The sequence below is a fragment of the Pseudopipra pipra genome, chromosome 3 (assembly GCF_036250125.1).
Source record: "Pseudopipra pipra isolate bDixPip1 chromosome 3, bDixPip1.hap1, whole genome shotgun sequence".
Classification (NCBI taxonomy): Eukaryota; Metazoa; Chordata; class Aves; order Passeriformes; family Pipridae; genus Pseudopipra; species Pseudopipra pipra.
This window is the reverse complement of record NC_087551.1, coordinates 98,164,020-98,188,575: the sequence shown is the minus strand read 5'-3', so window position 1 is coordinate 98,188,575 and position 24,556 is coordinate 98,164,020. Positions and strand designations below refer to the sequence as shown.

Below are 24,556 nucleotides of genomic sequence, written 5' to 3'. Positions count from 1 at the left end.
CTTGTTGAGAATGTTGTTCTCTAATCTAACAAAAGCACTGAATGTATTGTGGCTAAATCTGATTCTTCACCAACTGAGGTTAAACATCCTTTTGCATGGGTGAATTATGTGGCAGAGTCTTTCTGAGAAAAATATTTAGTGGAAATATTTTTCTCAGATGCATTTCTGAACTGATTCACAAAAATATACACCAATATTTTCATAGGAATTAGGATTTTCTTAGCTCTGTTCCACAGGGGTGGAAAATAGTTGACAGGAAATGTGTTATTTAGCATGTTCAGATAAGCTGTCCTGTGGTTGTTTAAGCCTTAAGATCTTATCACCTTAATAGTTATTCTTGTCAAAGCAGATACATGAGCAGCTGAGGTCTATATTTATAGAGACCTACCTTGAATCCTGGTATTTTATTTAGGGAAAGATGATATTGTCAAGTTGTCCCAAGAGACAAAATTTTCCACAGGAGCAAATCCAAATGGATTTTAAAAGAAGACTGTCAACCCAGAGACTGATCTTTATGACTAGTGATCTCAGTATTGTTTCTTTATGGGGCATTGCTCAACATAAGGCCTGTAGATGTCTCCAGGAGAAGAGGGAAAATACAGGAAGCAACTGGTTAGGCTTGGCTTAGCAGGCTGCAAGGACCAACATGGAGCAGTAAATGTTTCTAGGAGAAGGAGGAAAAGAAAGAAGCTGGAGGAAAAGACACTGGAGGTCCTGAAGGCAGCTGTAGGAGGAGGAAGGAGCTAGGACAAGAACAAGGGCAGTAGTGCCCTGCTTCCAATGGTGAATGAGTGTTGGGGCATAGTACCCTGTTTCTGGAAGTAAGGTGATGGGTTTAAAACTTTCACTGGTGGTGCAAGTGATGTCTGCAATGTCTGTGAGCTAGTGTCTGGTAGGTTGAGGTGGGAGCTGGTGGTACATTCCTTCACACAGCACTCAAAGCAATTGTGCCCATGACACACTTTCACTGGCTGAGAGTGGAAAGCATGTGTGTTCTTTGTCAGGATATGACTATTTATACAAACACATGGGCCCCTCAAGCTGAAAGAGGCTGATGTTCAGGCACACATTTTGGCCATGCCTCTGACTTTGCGTTTTCTCTGCACATGTCTGCACATCAGTGTGCCTCATGTTCACACTGACAACCTGAAGAGGCATTATTATCTAAATCCCAACAGTGTGCTTGAATATGATGATGACACTAATATACACTATTTCTGTTCAAAGAAAACTGCACTGAGAAAAGCAAGGAGGATGGCAGATGGGAGCTACAGCTTACCAGGTGTGGGGGTTTGTAGGGACTACTTGTCTGGAGTTTTTAGTCATTATCTTTTCATATGGTACTTTCTCAAAAAAAGTCAGTGTAGTTCTTGTCTCTCAATTATCTGTTTGTGTGCTTGTATACATGTACACAACTATCTGTAATCTTTCCCTGTAATATTGCCAGCATGATTTTTAAAAAATCAGAACAGTTGCTAGTAGCTCTGTCTCTGCCTGTTTCCTTTTGCAGTGAAGATTGGATTTCACAGAGCAGATATAACCGTTCTTATTTCCCAAAATGTTCCAAAGTTTGAGCTTTTTAAAAGGAAAGATAGGAAAGGCACCTTGAGTATTATTGCTACTGCTCCTTCTTTTTAATGGTTACATGGTGACACTGCTTCGCATAGGATTACTGTCAGTGGCGCGGAGGGGATAGAAGATTGGCTGCCTTGAGGAATGAGATGAGACGATAAACGAAAGACGATGTTACCTCTGCGGCATCTGGCTCCATCTCTCAGTTTTCATTCCATGTGTTCTGTGTGGAGCCAAAGTGGGGCTTGTAGCAGTTTCTTGCCTTTGCACACCTGCCATTGTTAGGTAACAGCAAGGAGAGTGAGAGAATGGTGACAAATCTATTTTACTTAAAATAACTGTACTGTGTAACTATTCAAGGGGGTTTAGCAATGCATATGTGATAAAGCCAAAAGTTCAACAGATCACCAAAGGTACAGGATACAGCGGCAGACTGATGAACAAAATTGCTATATTATTCTTTTGAAGGTATTGAAATAATTATGTTACTTATGTGCTAATATGCAGTGAACATGGTTTTCAGAGTGCTGCACTCTTGCTTAATTGAAATGAAAACCCTAAATTTCTTAGCTAAATTTTGATTTGTGCAGCAAAGGCTGAAGCTTTCTCTGAAAAAATCAAGTTCCAGTATACTGACCCCTTTGGAGTGCAGCAGTCAGAGCCAATTTGGGCCATTTTTTCTTCATATGCATCAAAAGTGTCACAATTAAGACAGTCATGGTAGGAGAGAAAAATTGTAAAATAAGTGAGAGGCCCAACAGAGGGCTGAGAAGAGGAACTGTTTTATCTGACCTCCACTTGTCAGAGTACATTTTCTTCTGCAGGCAGGGCCATGTGGGTAATTCTCAAGCTTGCACCTGACATCAAACAGGCAGCTGCTCTGCCAGTGGTTTTACCTTTTCACTCTCCAAAGTTGTGTCTATCCAAGATAATTTAAGTAAAAATATTATCCCTTAAAAATCTCAGTAGTGAGATATTTCAGTGTTCTATTGAAACTTTCCTGTAATAGTCTTTCTATTATTCAATGTCTGTTCCTTTCAGGGAAGGGTAATTAAAGAGCCAGAGGAGAAAAGAATCAAAGAATGTGTCTCACCTCTCTGGTATATTTTCAACGGATTCAATTAGGGACATGCAAAACAAAATTCCTTTAAAAACATGATTGATGTTGGAGCTTTAACAAGGTGCTGTCATTGCATACAGAGGCTTTTTATTAATACATGTTGCTAGAAATGTCTGGGACAGGACGCCAGGCTGTTGACAGTGTTTGTGTGTTGTATATGTTTTACACAAAGAGATGGGCTATTCTGCATTTTGTTTCTTCTCTCATTGGTTCATTTCTTTAATCTGAACTGAAACTGAAAGATCTTACTGTGAGGCAAGCAGTTTTGGGTGAAAAGGACTGTTAAGAAAATCTACCTTGAAGGAGAGTATTTTACATACAGAATATTATTTTCGCTAGAATTGAAATACTTAAAAACTGGTGGTTGTACCCTATACTATGCATACTGCAGAGGCCTGGGAAACCATTCATTATCATTTGAAGTACCTGAATTTCTGTATATATATGTACATATATAAACATGTATGTGTACATATTTCATATGCATACATTCATCTATACTCATATACATCTAGATGATATGTCAGTATGTATATATGATATATGTATGACAATACTATCAAGAAGAGTGGTAAAATGCTGTTAATATTGCCTATCAATAGCCTTTAGAAGTAGGAGCTGTTTGTGACAGAAGGCAGGCTCCTTGTCAGAGAAGGAAAATAAACCATGAAATCTTTTTTTTTCCTTTTTTGTTTTGGACATTTGTCTATAAATAAACTAAATGTATTTTATTTTCCTCTCTTTATTTATTTATTAATTTAATAGTGATTAGCTACCTGTGCACAATGCAACTCTGATGAAATTAAAAATTTGATGGCTTTTAGTAAGAGGTTATAGCTACATCTTGCATACAGATATCTGTAGATTTGGGGAAGCCTAAGGTGGTCTTGCATGGTGTTGGAAAAAGTTAAAGTGTAGGTACTAGTCAACAGTTTAAAACACATTCTGGAAATACATACGATGACACTTTTCACCAACCTTCTAAAGAAGATTCAGGCAGGCAGTAGTTTAAGGGTTACAAAGAACCAGAAATTCTGTTCAGGAAGCACTGAAGAAAACAGTTTAACAAATTGGTTAATTGTGATTTGTTTTAAGCCAAGGAGAAGTTGGGGGGGGTTCAGTTTTTTTTCCTAAAGATATCTGAGATTTTTACCTAGAACTGAGGATAAGCATAGTAAATACTTTCACCATGAATCGGATTTGAAACTGCAAACACTTCTGTACATGAATGACGTTACTGAGATTTGTGCATGACCAAGTAGCACGTGTGATTTGCTCTGCACCATGACTTCATCTTTTGCTCATATCAGATTGCTGAGAGCTGGCCCTGGCTGGACTCTAGCATTACTTAAATGGTTTTGTACAGGTCTTAACTCAGACACTGTTTTTTTGTGATGCTTTTACAAACAGCATTGAACATAATCTGAGCAGCAAGTCCATTCACAAAAAATTGCACCCAGATAATAGATCTTTCAAAACTGCTTGTGTGATTGCTTTGCTAACACCACCAGCAACTCAAAGCATTGAAGAATTGTCCAGTAAATAAAAGGTACTGCTAGAAAGTGCTAATAAAGTTTAGAGAACCACCTGGTGACAAATTTCAAAAAGAGCAGTCTTTCAACAGAAATGACGCTACTTTAACACAAGTAGGAAAATTATCCAAGGGGTAGAAGATGAAAGGTTCAGAAAATCTAACTTTATATAGTGACACACTCAGATACATTTCCTGTAGGTCTATGAAAATTGCCATTTAAGGATAGAGATTTCGAATAAATGGCAGAGTTGGCAGAAGGAACTGCAGGACCTTGGATTTTGGAGAAAATACGTTAACACAAACATACTGTGTATATATTGCCAGGAATAAGGAGAAAAGGGCAATAAGGTAAAACATTTGTCTGAATATATGTCTCAAGACCTGCACTCAGACAATGGAGTTTTTTCACCCATTATATCAGAGCCATTAGACAAGCTCAGTAAATTTACCGTTTGAAAACAGCTAGGTAAAATATAGCAATTTTTTTCAATGGAAGAGCTGTTCACATTAGAGACATTGTAGGGTGTGAAAAAAAATGTTTGGGACAAAATATCTGAAAAGCAAGAAACTGGGTAACACTGTTAGGAAACAACATTTTTTCAATTGAAGAATCTCCTTAAATTGGCCAAATGCCTTTGCAACAGATAATGAGCTATATTTCCTGACTACTGAGTCTGAGAAATTCTTAATTGCTCATAAATCCATGTACTGGAAAGTTTAGAACATTTAATGAGTTGGCAACAGACTTCAAAGAAAATGATTTCATACAGACTGAATTACTAGGAACTAATGGACAATGGGTAAATAAGAAGAACTGCAGCTGACATCTGATTTAGGACAAAAACCCCATACATTTTGGAGATTAAATCTTTCCTTCATGGTCAAGGATATTTGTCTTCTACAATGATGATGACTTCTACATATAGTTTGAGGCATGAATTTCAAACAATAATACATATATTGCCTTACTGAAAAATGATCTTGGACTGTTCATTTTCCTCACGTGTGTCTTTAGTTGCCTGAAACAGAAGGAGTCACATAAAGGACAACAGCACTGTATAATTGTGAGTGACAAAAGATAGTCAGGTCTTCACATGGGTGCATCCTCCCATGCACTCACATACACCCACATTATCACATATTTCTTGCACCTGAACGAGAGTTTTCTACTACTCTGCTACAACACCTCATTGCTGTAAGTTATTTTTGTTTCTCTATTCTTTGAGGGAGAGTTTGATGCAGCCTGACTTGTTCATGTAGAAAAATGTATCTTTCAGAGTCTTGTGCCTTGCACCTGTGATCTTGAAATTAATTCTTTGATTGGGATTCCATTGCATGTCTCATCACCTCTTTGAAATCTTCCATTAGAAGAGTGTTTAAAAGTTCCTCCTTTACATCTCAGCTAGTATTTGAGAAGCCGATGTTTCAAACCTACCATAAAAGTTGAAACATTGCAGAAAAAAGCTTACAGACATCAGGTAGTAAGAGCAGCACCAGCAAATCATAGAATCACAGAATTCTTAAGGTTGGAAAAGACCTTTAAAATTGAGTGCAACTGTCAATGTAGCACCACCACCATGTTCATCATTAAACTATGTTCTCAAGTGACATATCCACAAATTTTTTTAACACTTCCAGGGATGGTGACTCCAGCACTTCCCCGGGCAGCACATTCCAATGCTTTTAAAGCTTTTCAAGAAAAAAATTTGTCCTGATGTCTAATCTAAAACTCCATTTCCTCTTGTCCTGTCTCTCGTTACCCAGAAGAAGAGATTGACATCCACCTCACTACAACTCCCTTTCAGGCAGTTGTAGACATTGATAAGGTTTCCCCCCAAGCTGCCTTTTCTCCAGCTGCTCCACGAAGGACTTGTGCTACAGCCACTTCACCAGCTTCATTGCCCTTCTCTAGACTTGCTCCAGCACTTCGATGTCGTCCTTGAAGTGAGGGGCCCAGAAGTGGACACAGGACTCAAGGTGTGACCTCACCAGTACCAAGTACAGGGGAGGAAATCACTTCCCTAGTCCTGCTGGCCACATTATTTGTGATATAAGCCAGGATACCATTGGCCTTCACGGCCACCTGGGCACACTGCTGGCTCATGTTCTGTTGGCTGTCAACCAGCACCCCCAAGTCCTTTACCACCAGGAAGATTTCCAGCCACTCTTCCTCCAGCCTATAGTGCTGCATGGGGTTGTTGTGACCCAAGTACAGGACCCAGCACTTGGCCTTATTGAACCTCATACAATTGGCCTCAGCCCATTGACCCAGCCTGTCTGCCCAGATTCCTCTGCAGAGCCCTCCTGCCTTCTGGCAGTTCAACACTCCCACCCAGCTTGGTGTCATCCAGGAACTTGCTTTGGGTGCACTTGATCCCCTTGTCCAAGTCATTGCTAAAAATAATAAGCAGGGCTGGTGCCAGTACTGAGCCTTGGGGAACCCCCCTAGTGACCGACCACCAACTGGATGCAGCACCACTCACCATCACTCTCTGGGCCCAGCCATCCGGCCAGTTTGTAACCCAACAAAAACTGCCCCTGTCCAAGCCATGGGCTGCCAGCTTCTTCAGGAGAATGCTGTGGAAGACAGTATCAAAAGCTTTGTTGAAGTCCAGGTAGACCCCATGCACAGCCTTTCCCTCATCCACTAAGCAGCTCATCTGGTCCTAGAGGGAAATCATGTTGGTCAGGCAGGACCTACCTTTCCTAAACCCATGCTGGAGGGGCCTGATCCCCTGATTGTCCTGCACATCTTGCATGATGGCACTCAGGATAATCTGCTCCACGACTTTCCCTGGCACTGAGGTCAGGCCGACAGGCCTGTAGTTCCCTGGATCCTCCTTTCACAGAGATAAGATCATGTTTCCCATCATTTGGTCACCTGGGACCTGTTTAATTGACCAAGACTGCTGGTAAGTGATTGAAAGTGATTTGGTGAATGATGTATGAATAAAATCAGTGTGCCACCCTATATTCACTTTGAAAAAGATCTCATAAAAAATATCTCTGTGAACATGTTACAGTATATGGAATGACTCTACTAAGCCATGTAAATAAAGTTGTCCAATTCAAGTTTTGCCATCTCAGAAGTTACTGCATAACATCCCAACTAATGGTCTTTGAGAAGTCCTTAAAAAATCCAGTTTTCCTAAACTGGAATAAACCCAGTGGTTTATCAATGACTATATAAACACAGTAAGACAAACTATATCTTGTGTAATTTTCATGTTCTGTAAATATTTAGAAAACAGATATTCTAGAAAACTCAAAACTATCATGATAACTTAGAACAATTATGTGTTGTATGTACTAAAAATGAAGCAGCCTGAAAAACCATGATGTTTTAAAAATAAATATTAATAAAACAGTTACATATTGGCTTTGCTACGATGTAACAATTCTGCCGCTAGGACTGAAAATATTTTTGAAACTGCAACAGCAGAACAGGTATCTGATTGCTCCTCAGCATTTATTTTCAATTTCTCAGTTCTTAAAGGCCACCCTACACCAGATCAGTTTTTAGTAAAGATTATTTCCTCTTTTGTGGATGAACAGGTCTGCTTAAAGAGAGAAAAAACTAGAACCAAAACTTAGCCAGCTCTTGATCCTTGTTCTCTCCTCTCCTTCGCAGAGGAAGATTCAGTGGCCTTCAACCAGGTTTCTACCTGACTCGTGGTGTCATTGAGCAAGAGTACAGCGTGTTTAAGGGTTTCCTCTATAGCACAAAAGTTCTGGCAATTTAGATAGAATCTCAGCATAAATTTTATTCTTTTTAATGTGTAGACCACAACTGAAAAAGTCATGGAAAACTGAAACCTTTTCTAAACCATCTGCCCTCAAGTTTATTCAATGCTCTCCATCAGTCTAGAAATTTGGTCTCCCTACTTAGGGGACTCTGACATGGTGCATTTCTAAAGTAAAAGGTGACACCTGCTGTGAAAGCAATGAAGATAATTAGTGTGTCCAGCTTCAAATAGTTTTCAATCTTTCAGTGATTATGGATGCTTCCTATCAAAACTGTCCAAGATGCTGTAACTTTTATATGGATTTCTGCAAAAAGATAAACCTTGGAAGTTACTGGACCGTAAAATAGCAGTACACTATAACACTGGCAAACTTTTAAAAGATAAATCTTGGCAGAGCCACTGGACTGTACAGTATTAACACACTCTGACACCATTGGTTGTCTTAAACTCTAGAGAAGGATTTTTCTTGTGTAACAGAATGAAGAAGTGTGTGTTACCTTAAAAATACATCTGGCTTAAGTTTATTCACATGTAAGTGCATATATCTCTAGTGAGCTCTTTCTAGAAAGGCAACAATGGCAATTAATTGATTTATATTGGCTTATATACTGTAACGATAGCTCTGAAACAAAGTCTGACAATTCCGGTTCTCAGAATAATGGCTTATCTGTAAAAAATAAGCTTCCAAAATAGTCAGTAATTTTAACATCAGTGTAAAATGTCCCTTTTATCTCCTTTTTAGCATTTTTGCAGGTTTTAAAAAAGTTTATTCTTAAAAACCCTACCAGAAATGCAACCTCTCTGCTCACTTATCCAAGAGACTCTATCTGCTAGGAACTCCTGAGGCTCAGATTTCTCTGTCCCTGCTGCGTGAGCAGTGACCTGCTTGAATTTTCTTTCCATGGTTTCACATAGCTCCCATTCCGCAGCATCTGCTTTACCACCATACTTCCTCCTCTTCTCACAGTTTCCTACTTGGCATTTTCCTCTGTTCTGTTACAGCACATTCCCCTGGACTCTGACTCCATGTCCTCATCTTCACGCTTGTCTGCCTCTCCTCTGCATCCCTCTTGATCCCTACATTAGTCTCACTCAATTTGCTGTCCCGTTTCCAGGAGCATTTCCCCTCCCTGCTGCTCCCACTGTCTCTGGCATGTCCATATTCTCCTGTCCCCTGCTTGGCCCTCACAGACTAGCTAACAGACCATTACCTTCCCTGATGGCATCCTGTCTTCTGCGAATAACAGGGAGTGGCATCCATCTTCACTGTTTATCCTTACTTGCACGCAGAAACTTTAAATGGATCTGGCAACCAATCTTCTGAGATCAGGTTTGGGTTGGTCCCTGTGTTGGTAATGGGAGACGGAAGGCATTGTACTTACAGATCAAATTGCACAGCTTTGTAAATGAAAAAATTATTAATAATTGTCATAGGCTAAAATTTATTAATAATATATTGATAAAAAACCTCGAGCTAACCTGTTTTTGTGATTCAAGCAACATGAAGGCTGGTGAGGCTGCTGACAGAGATTCTGCACAGCAGTTGAAGAGGTGTGACAGCAGACTCAAGAATGGGACTTTTCCTCTGATATTGATCAGACTGTGCTCCAGTGAAACCCTTATGAAATGTTAGCATCATTTACTGAGCTCCAATCCTAAATAAATGTTTGCCTCACTGGTTTTCACCCTTCTGTGGAAAGTTGTCCTGTGCTTTGGAACAATTTCTACCATTTCTGTGACAGCTGTCTTCAAAAACCTAGAAATGGTGGCAACTTCATTATGTTGTCTCTCACTGCGCACAGAAGAAAAGTAATCATGACCTAAAACTAATCACTCGACCTAATTAAATACTTTGCCTTCAATGACTTCAGGAGCTTCATTTTATTTCTAAAGCTAATCTACCCTTAATGTGTGGGGAAGGAGGACAATAGACCATGTTGTCTCAGTGCAGGCTGGGAATCTCAGGCGCAGTGTGGTTTTGCAAGTTTTGAATAGCAATCCATCACTGAACAGACAAATAGAGGCTATGGTTTCTTTGCAGCAGCTCTTTTTCAACACTAGGATGACATCTGTGCCCTCTGCAAAGTATGTCAGCCTCAGAGAGGGACAGGTTTCAAACACAACTGGGCTTGAGTGGGCTGTTTGCAAGGTGGTTTGAGTGTTATTTTTTCTTCAAGCAACTGGTTCTCCAACAGTGATATAACATTTCTGTCACCCAGAGTTTTCAGCAAGCACATACCAAAATGCGACAGCTAAGTAGTGGATAACAGCAGATGGAGGATCATAGACACAGACACAGAGCTGTATGTCACAGGAAAAACAAGAAATTATATGTAAAACTCCACCTGAAAGCTGAACTGGTGCAATGTGTGTGTCAGAGCATTACATAATAATATCTTCTACTGTTGCTCTCTTTGATGAAAGTTTTGACAACAGGGGAAAATATTTGCAAAGATTTGTCTACAGCAAACTGCATTAAATATATATATTATAAAATGAATTTACAAGTGAGTTCTTAAGATACAGCAAGAACAATTTCAAGTTTATTGTACAGTTAAATACTTTGACTCAATATAGTCCTTCAAAGTAGTTGTGTTAAGACTTCATTGTAAAATATACTGTACATTTAATAATCAATGCTGTGTTCTCACAAAGAAAGACCAAAAGTAATATGTTAATCTAGATTTTCTTGACTATTTCATTCTTTTACTATACAGTGTTTTTCTTCTTCATGGTGACCTTGTTAGAAGTCTGACAGTGTCAGAACATCTGACACTGCAGGTCATTAGGGACCATGCTTTGCCATAATATTATGTAAGATATTTTTCTCTCAGAGAGGACTACAGAGCTTTCTTTTCACTTGCATTTGCAAATAGAACTGTGGGATTATGCATCCAGGTATATCCTTCATTATTTATTATTGTGACATATGTTCTTTGTGTAAATTTGAAAAGGTTTTAATCCATCAGGGAATAGATTTAGCAAAATTTTAATATTACCGATTAACAAGTAGTCTCACTTGTTAAGAGCAATGTTCCTGGAAATAGTGTATCATAATCAAATATAATGAGCCAAGAATTCTTCCTAGTAAATAATTTTCTTCTATATTTTTGGTATTTATACTGATAGAGAGGAACATGGCAATTTTTCAGTTGTTTCCTATTGATATGTCCAATTCAATAGCTCTCAGTCACTCATCCTGTGGCCCTGCAGAAGTTATTTGGCAGTTCCATAGATTTTTAAGCCATCAGGGACCATTAGATCATCTTGTCTGATGTTTCTGCATAAAACAGGTCAGAGAATTTCATCTAGTTATCTCCTGTATTGAGTGAAGCAATGGGTATTTAACCAAAGCTTGGTTTTATGTCACAAGGTTTACTTTTTTTTTTAAATGGGGAATATTTCATACCTAAGCTATGAAGATTCATTAATGTTTCCAAAGACTCTGAGATACTGGGATTTAATGTGCTATAAAAGTGAACAGTGGAAATATTTCTAGTGATGACCTAAACAGGATTTTTTAATCAATGTGATGAATTGGATACTGGGACAAATTAATCAGTGGTGTCTCCAACAGGAAGGAGTTTTGCCAATTCAGTCCAAGATTTTCTTATTATAATATTGCTGATAATTTGAAGAAGGAAAGATATACAGTTATAAAATGACATTTTAAAAAATGTTAAAATAAAATGTCAAACAGAAGGTAACTTTAAATATTCAATGTCATTAAATTTAATTAATAAAATTTTCTTTAGATTTCAAATTAAAAATTCACAGAGATTCTTATTCCTTTTAATCTTCATTAGCCCATGTGTGTGTGTTATTAGTTATTTGTTAGATATTTCCATAAACATTTGATGATATTAGCAGTGAGAATGTAAAACCAAAATTCTTTAACGCTACTGGGACAATAAAGTGATGCCTGCCTTGCTACATGTGCATGCCAAAGAGTCTCCCTTTTGTTGGCATTCAGTTATGGAAGAGCTACTGCCAAGCCTGTCTGAGGCTGCAAAGTGCCTCCCGGTTCCATGCCTGTTCCAGCATCATTGCCACTGCATGAAGCAAAAGTAATTTATGAAGTCCAAGCCATGTTTTCGGACTTCAGTGAATGTGACTTTAGTATGAATTAACCAGGCTTTCTATCGATTGTTTTCAGGAAATCTACCCGAGAAAGCACAAAGCTTTAGAAAAATATTTGTGTTCACTGATTTGTATTTGTCTTTGCTTTTTTAACAACATTGTGTTTCAGTTTTCCACATTGAACAGTATTGCCCTTGCTACTGAGTCTTCTCTGGATCTTCCTTGAAGAAGTTCATCTTCAAACAGCTTTTGTGAACTTTCTTGATAGTCAGAATTTCAATTTACAACAAATCTCCTTCAGAAGAGGGGGTAGTCAAGGCCATTCTAATTTATTATGTATACTCTCTATTTATATTTACCTAAAGTCTATGTATATTTAGTCTACTTAAAACACACACACAGATGTATTTGCTGAACAAACAGTATGTTCTATCCCAAAGCTACATTTACAATGAACAGAGTAAAACTTTTAAGTTTGGTAGTACCCATGTGAAGTGAACTATTATAATGTAGGAGACACTAAAACTGGTGATAATGATTTAAAACTCTGCTCCATCCAAATCTTATTTTTTAAACAAATTAAATTAACAAAAATACTTTTGCTTAGAAATAATAAAATTTCAGGCTTGTTGCTTTACTTCTGAACAGCTAATATGGCAACATGTCATGGTTTAAGAGCAGCTGGCAACTAAGCACCAAGCAGCCACTCACTCAACTCCACACACACCTCTCACCCCAGTAGAATGGGGGGGAGAATCAAAAAAACCACTTGCAGGTTGAGATAAGAACAGTTTAATAATTGAAACAAAGTGAAATATAATAATAATAGGAGTAAATAACAATAACAATAATAATCAAAACAACCAACAATAATAATATAAAACCCAAGAAAAAACAATAGTGAACAATACAATTATTCACCATCTGCTTGCCAGTGCCAGCCCCCCATCTCCAAAAGCTGATCAGCCCCCATCCAGTTTATGTACTGGGCATGTTGTTCTGTGATGTGGAACATCCCGTCTCAGCTATGGACCCTCCCAGGTTTTTTGTGTTCCTCCTCAGTGGCAGAGCATGAGACACAAAAAAGTCCTTGACTTAGGATAGACACTACTTAGGAACAACGAAAAGATCAATGTTTTATCAACATTATTCTCATACTGAATCCAAAACACAGCACTGGACCAGCTACTGAAAAGAAATTAACTATCCCAGATGAAACCAGTACACAATACAAATAAATACATATAAAATTTAAAGAATTAAAAGGAAGGTAATTTTTTTTCATTGAAGATTTACAGATTTTGTAGTTTAAACTTTTGGGAACAAGTAAAATAGCTGGCACTTCTTCATGATCCTACAGGATCTGCTTCTCTGACCAGTTTGACTCTGATATCCTCTGGAAGCAGCAATAAGTAACTTACTGTCCTCAGGTGACTGCTCCATCTGTTCCTCGGTATTTGAAAAGCTACATCCTTTCTTCACTGTTCACCAAAAGGTGGGGAAGAGGAGGAGGTGACCAGCAGGGTTTTGGGGGCCCAGAGAGACAACCCTATGGGAAGGGAGTCCCAGGAAGGAGACTGTCAGAACTGGGAAAGGATCTCAACATGTGAGGCAGGGAGCACCAAGGTAATATTGCTGGACATGTCCTCTTTCACAAAAAAACCCTTGTAGCTGAGGGAAGAGATTCTACTTAAAATAGAAGAATAATGACTTTTTTTTAATTAATGTGGAAATGTGGATAGCACAATCACTACCATGCCTTCAAAGACGCAACTGGATTTAGCGTAAGTCACAGGTAATCCAACAGATGCTGCTGTTCTTACTTCTGGACTTATGACTGCTCCCATACACAAAAAAAACACTTAATCCTTTTTTTAAAAGCCACATGAAAAGGCTTCCATGATAAACAGAGTAGCTACTCACCAGAACTAGCAGAATAGAAAGCAAGGAAATTAATAGTTTAGGGCCCTTGCAAATCTTGAAGTTTCCTGACATGCAAAACTCCTACATTCTTCTTATCAAAACCAAGAAAATACATATTTCATCACAATGGCATTAACTTTGACCTGTGCATTGTGGCTTTTATGTATTATTTGTATTATATTGACTTAGAGTAGAATTCATCTTCACTACATTTAGTAATTTAAAGTTATGAGTTTCATCTAAGCTATTTGTCCAGGTTCCCCTTATAGTAAATGGAGAAAGGTAAGTTCCTCCAAATGGCAATTCATCCCATTTTAGGATAGGTGTCTGAGATAGACTGCATGAATTGTTCTCTATTGCAGTCTCTCTACATTACTGTAGAGGAGCACAAGTGACTAGCTTAGGCTAAGCACTCAACTTTCAGATGGCTAAAAATTAGATGAGATGAATCCCACCCAAATATTTTCTTTTAGGGGATGTATTTAATTAAGAAATATCTCAACGTCAATTTGCTGTGTGTTATTTTGCTGAAAATTAATAAGTGGTGTGATATGGTTTGAAGCTGGCTCCCTGCCAAATCTCCAAACCTTACCACCAGAAGTGTGTCGTCCCCCCCCCCCCCCCAAAACCTCAGGGAGAAGAGGGAGAGAAAAAAACTAAGAAAACCCGAAATGAGAGAGAGACAACCAAAGTGAGATATATAAATATATTTACACTTATATATAATTAAAATATACAATTTCACAAGGGAAAGGGAAAGGGGAAGGGAAAGGGAACAAAACTAAAATAAAATATATATATATCCCAATTAGTGACCCAATATCTAATAACTAAAAGAGTTAGCAAAGAAAATAGCTCACTACTCTCCCGGGACAACCGAGAGTCGCTCCGAAATGATCGCCGGCAACCTCTGTCTCCCAAGGTCGGCAAGGCCTAACCAGGCCTCGCTCCCCAACACGGCAGACCCGACAGCAGGGAACCTGCACCTCCAAGCCGCTGGAAGGAAAGAGAGCGAAGGCCTCTCCTCCTTTCTTCTTATAATCTGGCTTACGTAAAAATCATAGGGAATACTGGGTAAATCTGGACCCTTCCTTGGTTACAAACTGGTCACCAAGGAAGGCCTAGCCCAACCACCACAGTGGTGTTTCTTTTGAATCATATAATATACCTGACCCTTAATGAATAACCATAATATTAAATAATAGTAAAATTACATACGACTAGATCAATACATGACATTAATATGCACATAAATAATTCTCATACTCTCTTTCAAAGAAGGGCATTCATTTAAACTGCTAGTAGGAAACAAAGCTTAGGGTTTTTTTGAAACAACAATCATGAATTAATTTTGAAATATTAACAGAGTTGTAAGAACTAAGTATTTCTGAAAAATCAGGCTGATAATATTGTTTTAGGGTGAGAATAGGGGAGGAGTTGCAGTGTGTTTGTTTCTATTGGAAAGGAATTGTATGTTCAGATTTTATTATGAGATTTTTAAACCCTTGACTATTAATTTCTTTGAGTTTAATGTCTGGTTTTGGAAATGATGCAATAGATGTCAACACTATTGTCTCTTAGCAACCTCGATTAGTATTTGAAACAAAGGAGGGTTTGCAAGCTTTGACTTTTTCCCATGTATTCACAGATTTTGTGTGTGTGTGTGTGAACACATTAGTGAACGAATCAGTTACTAATAGTTTTTAAAATGGGAGAGTCAGGCCATCAGCTTAATAAATTATAGGAATAATTTATTTATTTATAGGAGTGTTGTAGGGCAAGGAAGAATGCCTCTTGTGGAGCCCTGCCTCCTTCACTGTGCACCTGACAAGATATGCACATCCCCTAGGTGGCTGAGTTAGCCATGCATGCCTGCACATCACAGCATGCCTTCCTTCCAAATGCTGGTAGAAAGGGCTAAAAAGTCACTGCAAATTACGTGTCACACCTGGCAGTAGTGTAGGCTGCAAGTTGCTACCAGACCTCCTATTCCTTTCGTGTCAACAAATTGCCCTCTGACCGGGAAGGATATGTCTAGAGTGAGAAATTATTTGCCCTAGATCCAAACTGGTTCTATGTCTTGTTCAGTTAAAACCAGGCTTGAATGGATTTAAGTACCTTCAGCTCAGTGTATGCACTGGTTTCATTAGCCGGCTGCTCCACAAATAGCGATATTTTCAATGCCTAGGCCTTTGGATGTGGCTTGTGAAAGTACAAGGTGTTAAGATCTGATTCTTGAGAGATGCCTCTGCCTGAATTAACGTGCAAACAAGACCACACGTTGAAGTCAATAGTATAGATTTTATTTAACAGTAAATGTGAGATAGAAAGACAGAGAAAGAAACAGAAAAGGGGGGAGGGGGAAGAGAGAGAGAGCTCGCTCAAGCAGAAGATAGCCACCACCTGTGAATCCAGCAGCATCCCATTGGTCCTTCTTCACCCTGGGCTTCTCAGTGCTGGGGGTCCTTTTCACTATTTGTACGTTTTTGTAAACAAAGGAATTAATGCTCACTATCTACACAGTTCTCTTATTCTATTAGTTTAATGATTCCTTTGCTTCTAATGCTGATTAGACCAATGCTTAGCCTTTTTCTTCTTTTGAGTCAGTGGATCTCTTGGGTCAGTGGCCCTGAGTCAGTGGTCATGATGTCTCCCTGTCAGAATTATATTTTACCCAGTCAGAGCTGAATTGGGTTCAGAACAGTTGCCAGTTGGGTTTCCTTGTGGCCCATAAATTCTGCATTCTTTGTGTCCATTATCAGTGATACATTCTTCCCCCCCAGCTGTGTTAACCTCCCCCTTGGCCTGAGTTAACAGTCACTAGTACCACCTTTATCTTATCTCAAGTTCCCGTTACAGTGTTTCAACTTACAGTTCAAGTTCCAGGTATCCACAGAGGCATATTTGGGAGGAGCTTTGGTGGTTCCAGATGACATCTGTCCCATAACTTGGGACGATCTTTGTGTGACCAGAGATACTCATACAAGCATGTGCTTCTTTACACAACTTTCCACAGTGGCAATTTTTGTCTGGATGCATTACTCAGGATGTGCTAGCCAGATCTCACCTCTGCTAGGCCTGGATGTAGTGCCATCATGTTGCTCCATTCTGTGCTTATACTATGGCAAAGTCCCTTGTGGTCTTAACAGTGTTTGAGACAGGCAATTGTGCTCCTTACACAAGGTTCCTACTGATTGTTAGGAAGATTTCACCAATTTTGGTTTCTTATTTTCCCTCACTAATTATAGCTATATCCTCTGACCATATTTTGTGTAATATCTCTTCCATCTCTAAAGTTTGGCACTTGCATATTCAAAAATAAATCACATTCTTGCTTCACAAGAGCTTGGTATGAATAAATTTGCATTCAGAATGAGTTGGTGAAGATAGAAGAGTGAGTCTGGCATTGTAATGACAGAACTGTATTACTTATATTCATTTTGTGACACTTTGTGTTGCTATAATCACATCAAGCCCTGATATCACTCAGTTTAAAACAACCATGGAAGACTATGCAGATTCCCCCTAATGCCTCGACATACCTTGCCATGCCTAACCCTGTTTCACTCTCCTACCTCCTGCTGTACTAATACTTTTTGAGGAAACCATAGAGGAAACATGCATTCACCTCACTGTAGGTGATCTCGGACATTGGTCTCCTTTCACACAAGCCTTGCATTTCTGCTGCTGCATACCTGGCAGAGCGAACAAGCAAAAGCTGCATCCAAGGTTCACATCAGAAAACTCATGGCATTGCTTCTTTCATGTTGTTGACTCTTGCCAGTTACATCTTCCACTTTAAAAGGCAGAAGTAGTAGTTTCTATCTAATAACAACAAACCGATTTTTCTCCTATAAGCACAAGAGAAAACGCCTTCAAGAGCAAAAATGTAAAGCTGACCATTACTTGCTCTGAAGGCCTGGTAAAGAAGCCTGCTGTTCCAATAAATGAGGATCCAAAAATCCTTGGATTGCTTGCGTATTCAGATTTTGACACTCACAGCTTAATTCCTGTATGGAACTTGTAGGAAATAAGAACTCCTAAAAATCCCTAAGAATAAATGATTTAATCCTCAAACTGGAACTTATTTATCACTAGCGTATTGAAAAGAGCAAAATAATGATAAATTACCAAAGGAATATGCACTTCTATGTTAATATTTATATTTTTTCTTTGAATTGAATACAGAAAATATAAAGCTTTAACATCCTAGCAGAAATACATGATGGCTGTAGATAGAGAGATAGATATTCACAAACTGATTGTCAGAAAGACCAGGCACAGGACTAAAAAGAATTCCCAAGGAGAACTGAAAGATTTGCATACAGTACTACGACTATGACAACAGGTCTGTTATAAAATATAATTTGTTCTGAGTCAGACCTATTTAAATGTGTTTCTGGTGTGATGCAAATGCCTCTCCATGTTTAGCCTTCTCAAGCATGACTTTTGTCCCTGGGCTGGTTGGAGACATCCATAAGGAGCATGAGTGAGGGTCTTCATGGTTGTGTGACTGACTTGCTGCTGGTGGGTCTGGAAGCCTAGGCATGACACTGGCAGTCTAAGTCACACTGTAACAGTCTAACTCCCCTCACACTGTGCAGACCCCAACTGAGCTGAGGCTAAGGCCTGCCAAAACCTAGCACACTGAAAGACAGGCCACCAGGAAGAGCCACGTTGCTCACATACACGTTCAGTCCCTACAGCCATGCTTCAGAAGGAGAGGCTTCAGACACCTGCCTTGTGAGAGAGAAGGAGGTGACAGCATCAAGCCTCCTGTGAGTCCAGCTGCAATTTGTGCACTGGCTATTATGACAGAGGACTGGGAACAGGGCAGAGTTTGCCAGTGCTGGCTCTGCCCAGTCCAACAGTTCATGTCTGACACCAGTGCATGTCCAGTCCAAGTCTCTGACAGCTGTGGCCAGTGTTTCCAAGAGCTCCGTGTCTGGAAATCTGGGATGGTACCACACAAAGCAAGAAGATAGTAGAGCTTGCAGTTCCCATATTAGACAAAACTACCAGATAAATGTATGAGAAGACAGACGCAGCACCTCGTGACAGGGCATGGAGCTTTGCATACAGTCATTGACCTGGAAACCTCTGCATATGAACTATGATATCCAGTCCTCAGGGCTGATGACAAGCAGGGAGAGGAAGGACAAGGGGACCTTAAAGGGAAGGAGTTTTATCCAGTAGGCCCTTAGACAATACACTTAGTCCTTTTAAAACCTTCTAGCTCACCGAAATCAGTGGCAACTGGGTAAGAACTTTCCTATTTGAGTCCAAAGAGTTAAGTGCTGTGAAGTTTTAAGTTGTCTATGGTTATTTCAGTGGTTTCCTTTATTGTTTCTTTATTTTGGTAAATATGAACAACTTCTAAATAAACTGAAGGAAATAATTCAGCATTCGAAGGCAGATGCCTGTGATGACCTAATAGACTTTTTTTAAAAATTTTTTTCTTTCATCACTAAATACTTCTGTGGTTCTGTCAGTGTTTCAAATAAGACTTCCAAGTGCCAGTGAAATAGCTTCATGTTAGGGGGTTATTTTTATAATTCAGTGCATCCAAACTTCATGAAAAATATGCAAATCACCTTCATTATAACCATATCTTGTCGCAACATGCAGCATGCGTAGTGCCAAAAATGAATGCATTCATGGCATCTTTTGGGTCCTAAGATCCAATTATGTCTTTTGTTGTTCCTTTTTGGCTTTCTGTGTCAGCTGCATGCTCTGTAAAGTTACTGATTACTGACCTGTTGGCAACTTTACAAATCAGCTTTGAAATGCAAGCTGTCAGTAACTCTTGAGTACCCCAGTCCCAGGTTACCAAGGCCATGCAATGCTGCATTGAATTTTTAATCAGTTTTTCCTCTGCTTCTGCCTAGCTTTTTCCAGGTTAAGGTCAATTTTGCAACCCGCTGAATTCTTTAATAATCACTGTCTTTGCAGTCCTCACTGGGTTCAAAAGGAAGAACAATTTTTTTCATTGCATTAATATTAATTTTTTTACTGTGGGGGCTTATTACAGGGGCATACTTTCTGTTTAAGTATTCATTGTTAGACCACAAAGTGCACTACAGTGTAGCCAAAGTATTGCCTCACGAAGATAGGAGTGAACTACCACTAAACTGAAATTTCACTGGCCCCACTTTTAAAATGAAGCAAGGCTGCTATTGTAACCCATTTTATGTCTTTTCCCTGCAGCCATGCAACTCAGAGGAGAAAGCTTGCCACCTCAGACACATGTCCTTTGGCTCACCTTTCTAAATGTGACAACTGCAGTTTATTTATTAATTCTACCATTAAGCTTTGATCTCTGTTTTTAAAAGTTGCAGCTTTTTGTCTAAGTAAGCAAGACTAGAATAAGTCTTAATTAGAGTACTGGAAATTTGGACCTAAATGTGAAACAAAACAGTCATCTTTATTTCCTCTTCAGTTTACCCACAGTTGCATTTATCATCTAGGAATTTGATATACTGGGTAGATGCTTATTGATTTCATGACTGGTGAATAATCCAGAAATTCTTTCTTTTTGAGGATGTGTGATGCTTTATTTTACTAGATTACCTTGAAGTTCTGTTTATTTACAGGTTCCTATGCCATGACGACATACCTAATCAGGTAGTTATCACCCTTTTTTCACCACAGCTTTTTGCATACTTTTACAGAATCTCATAATAATGTGATTTTTTTCTCCCTGGAGTGAAAAGACCGTTACAATTGCCCTTTACTACCAAGGAAAGCAAGGTAGTAAGTATTGTGGTAGCATTTCTTGTGCAATAAATAATAACATATGATAAAAAGATGGTGTATTTGGTCAGCTCTTTAGCATATCTGTTCTCTTTGAGGCTACATTTGGAATTACTGGGATTTCCAGGCACTAGTAGCAGTGCTACTATATGTAAGTGAATTCTCAAGGTTGTTTTAAAAGCTGTTTGCCCACTACAAATCTTGGGGCAGTTAGTGACAATAATTACTCCAGGATATTTAAAATCTAGAGTCCACTGAAGTTTGAATTACTTATGTCTGTGAGCAGTGGTTTATACTGAATAAGTATGGGTGCCTTATAACAAGACTCAAAGAAGGTGGTTCTCTACAGGTATCTCAAAACAATCACAAAAGCAGAGGTACCTGGGGCAAGAACTTACTGATTATACACATGAGATATTGAAAAATAACTGATGATTCATGGATAGCGTGCAAATGTAGGACCTGAAAAATCAACCACAAAGTTAAACAAACACTTCTGTGGTTTCCAGGTGGCTTTCTGTAAGGTAAGATCTGGTCTCATTTTAAGCTCTAGTCAAAATTCTTCTGTGTCTAAGATTTAATAAGCAGTCCTTTCCCACACTATTTCTCATACTAGTTGACATTTTGCTGCTTCCTTTTTATGGATGATGGCGAAGAACAAAGAATTTGGTCAGTCTCATCAAAATGATGGAAAGCTTATTTTACTAGTCATGTGAGAGCTTAATAATAATTGAGAATTTTCTTCTTCTGTCCTTTTTAGTGGAGATTGGTCAATACTTAGCGTGTTTTGAAGTGGTAAGATGACCAGTGCACAGAATGACATACATGCTGGACTGTTGCAGAAAGCTTATTCCTTTATGAAGCCAGCAATAAAGATTGTTTTCCTGGTGGCATTCACTTGCAAAATTTTTAAGGAGTGTACTAATTACATCTGTCATGGTTTGAGATAGCCCCAAAATCCAATTCCCTAGCTCCATCCCCCTCCCACATCTCAACCTAATGTGAGATGGGCTTTTCCAGACAAAACACACCAGACTCAAAGTGGGGGAAAGGGAATATATTACAATGACTGTACAAATAAATACCATATCACATTAGACACACGATCACAACTATCTCTACCATGACATATAGTATTTAGAATGGATCAGATCTCTTCTCTCCTCCAAATAAAAGTCCAGGAGGGAAAGAAGGACAGATCCCTTCCAGTCTCTGAGCAGCAGCATCTTCTGAGGCAGCAGGTTCTGTCTGTCTTCTCCACATGCAGCAGCTGATAGCTGGCTTTCTGCCAGCACTCACGAGGGAGGTATCCAAACTCTCCCTTGGCCCCCTTGACACAGGCAAAGGGGTCTTCCGTGGGCTTCGTAACCCCAGACAAGGTCGTTTCACCACGTCATATCACGAAGACACAGGGGGGTCTTCGTGACGGTCTGGTATCTCTTCCAGGGCCTCTGTGCCCTGTCTCTCAGGCTGCACTGTGGCAGTAGTGCGAGGGGGGAGCCAAGGTCGCCCCCCCCCCCCCCGCATTCCATCTGGCCGTCCCGGTCCAGCTCCAGGACGCTCTGAGCTTCTCAGCTCCTCTCTCTCCAGTGCTGCATGTCTAAAACTCTTCTCCTAAATAGAGTCCAAGTCCCTCTTCTCCAAGAGGGTCTCCAAGGGAGTTTTGGGGGAATCTGATATCAGTCTTACCCCCAGAACTCTGTCTCTCAGCTCCTGGCTCTCTTTCTCCTCGGCTCTTTCCAGGAGTCTTCTCTGTGGTGCTGCATGTTGCTTCTGTTGCTCCTTCAGTTCAGGTCTTATCTCCTGGCTCTCTGCCACCGTTTCTCTGGTCAGTGCCGGCTGCTGCTCTGCGCCCATGAAGAAAACATCTCCTGGCATAACTACAGGCACCTAGCCCAGCTTTATGCTGTTCCAGGTCCCCGCAGGCCCCCGCTGGGTGCTGGGGGCCAAAGCCCCCCTGTGGGGCTCAGAGCCCCTTCCTCGTGGCTCTACAACATGGCCACCTCTCCACCAACAACCAAACTACAACTCATCTCTTCCGGTGAGCTTGTGATATGTTTACATTTTTGCAGGAGCACCCATTGGGCAGAACTTCAAAACTTCCAGGGGTTTCCACCCTTGGGGTCTACCACTTCTCTTAGCCTCTGGGGGAAAACAAAGTCCAAACCACTACACATCTAAAAATGGTGTCTTGTTTACAATTAAAAAAAAAAAAGTAGCAAATTAGTCACTTCTGAAAAAGAAATACCCACCTTGAAAAATTGAAGAAAAATTGCTTTCTAGGCTATTGCTATTGCTGGGTCTGGAACTGCTCATATTCCAGTTTTAACAAAGCGTCTTATTACCATCTCTGCAGAGATGATTGAAGACCTCCTGAGAAGGCCCCAAAGTGTTCAGATTTTTATTGATACAGGAGTCTATGCTGCTAAGCCTCTCTTAATTTGAAACCTTGGAGCTAATGGATCCTTTATAGACTTTCTCTGAGCAGGCTGCTATGATTATGTGGTTACTGGTCTCAGGGACAACTTGGGACTTACTTTACCATACAGACAGAAGCTTTCAATGAGAACTCAATATTCTGCTGCTATTTGTAATTATTTTATTGTACCTACTTTAATAAGTACAGTCCAGTACACTTTATTGACACAATTGAGAACAGGAGTCACATCTCTTACAGGTGCCTAGAGAAACAGGACAGGATTAGAGAAAGCAATTATTCAAGGATCTTTGAAAGGGAAGAGGAGATGATAAGGCTGAGAAGAGCACTGATAAAGAACAAAGAGTGGATAAGCCAAAACTGAACAAGAAGAGCAATAAATAGGCAATTTGAGGCTACTCCACTTCGACAAATAACTCTTGAACCAAAGATAGCTGCCGATGACTAATAACAGCAGTTATTTGGTTTAGGTAGCACGCATAATGTGATAATTGATGGGCAAGAATTTCTTGAGGGACATCATCCTGTCATGCAAGATTTTTTATAGTTTATGTTTCTGACTATCTCTTTGGGTTGATCATAGTAGAAAATATAATGGTTTCCATTGACTAGATTGATAAGTGGCCTGTAAAGCTGAATGATATCCCAGGAACTTAAATCTCAGTACAATCCACATCACTACCCACACAGTGCATAACTGCATATAGAAAGCATAAGAGAGAGTAATTATCCTTTCCAAACATGAATTCAGGATCTCTACCTTAGTAATACAGAAAAAAAAAAAAACAGTGCATGAAGAAAGCTTTGAACTCTTCACAGACTGTTACCCTGACAAACTTTAGCTGAAAACAGCCAGAGTTTTGAGAAAGTCATACAAGCTAAGGTACTGTGACAGCCATGAAGATGACAAGAGAGCTGTTTGCATCTCTCCTATGAAGACAGGCTGAGAGAGTTGGGGTTGCTGGTCCTGGAGAAGAGAAAGCTCCAGGGAGACCTTACTGTGGCCTTCCAGTACTTAAAGGGGCTTTATAAGAGATGGAGAGGAACTTTTTACTCCAGCAGATATTGATCTGAAAAAGGGGAGTGGTTTTAAACTAAAAGAGGAGAGATTTAGATTAGATGTTAGGAGGAAATTCTTTACTATGAGTGTGGTGAAGCACTGAAGAAACACAGAAGTTGTGCCCTGAGAAGCCCAGAGAAGCTGTGGATGCCTCATTTCTGGATGTGTTCAAGGCCAGGATGGATGGGGCTTTGAGCAACCTGGTCTACTGAAAGGTTCCCTACCCATGACAGGGGGTAAAATGAGATGATCTTTAAGATCCCTTCTAACCCAAACCTTTCTATGATTTTATGATTCTATAAATGGTATTTCTTATGGGTAATGACATCCC

The 24,556-nt window shown here is 39.6% G+C and overlaps 2 long non-coding RNA genes across 3 annotated transcripts in view; both read right to left on the bottom strand.

Moving 5' to 3' along the window:
- Positions 1 to 24,556, bottom strand: part of LOC135412067 (uncharacterized) — a 107,774-nt gene that overhangs the window by 9,356 nt on the left and 73,862 nt on the right. The window contains exons 7-10 of one of the 2 annotated variants that reach the window (XR_010429483.1): positions 9,184 to 9,316; positions 8,470 to 8,533; positions 6,928 to 7,114; positions 1,751 to 5,245 (exon numbers count right to left, since the gene is read on the bottom strand). This is a non-coding gene — a long non-coding RNA (uncharacterized LOC135412067). The remainder of the gene's footprint in view (positions 1 to 1,750; positions 5,246 to 6,927; positions 7,115 to 8,469; positions 8,534 to 9,183; positions 9,317 to 24,556) is intronic. The other variant, XR_010429484.1, reaches the window with a different exon arrangement.
- Positions 16,257 to 24,044, bottom strand: LOC135412069 (uncharacterized). Its single transcript, XR_010429487.1, has 2 exons — positions 22,896 to 24,044; positions 16,257 to 21,649 (listed from the first exon to the last, which is right to left on the bottom strand). It is a non-coding gene; the product is annotated as an uncharacterized LOC135412069 (long non-coding RNA).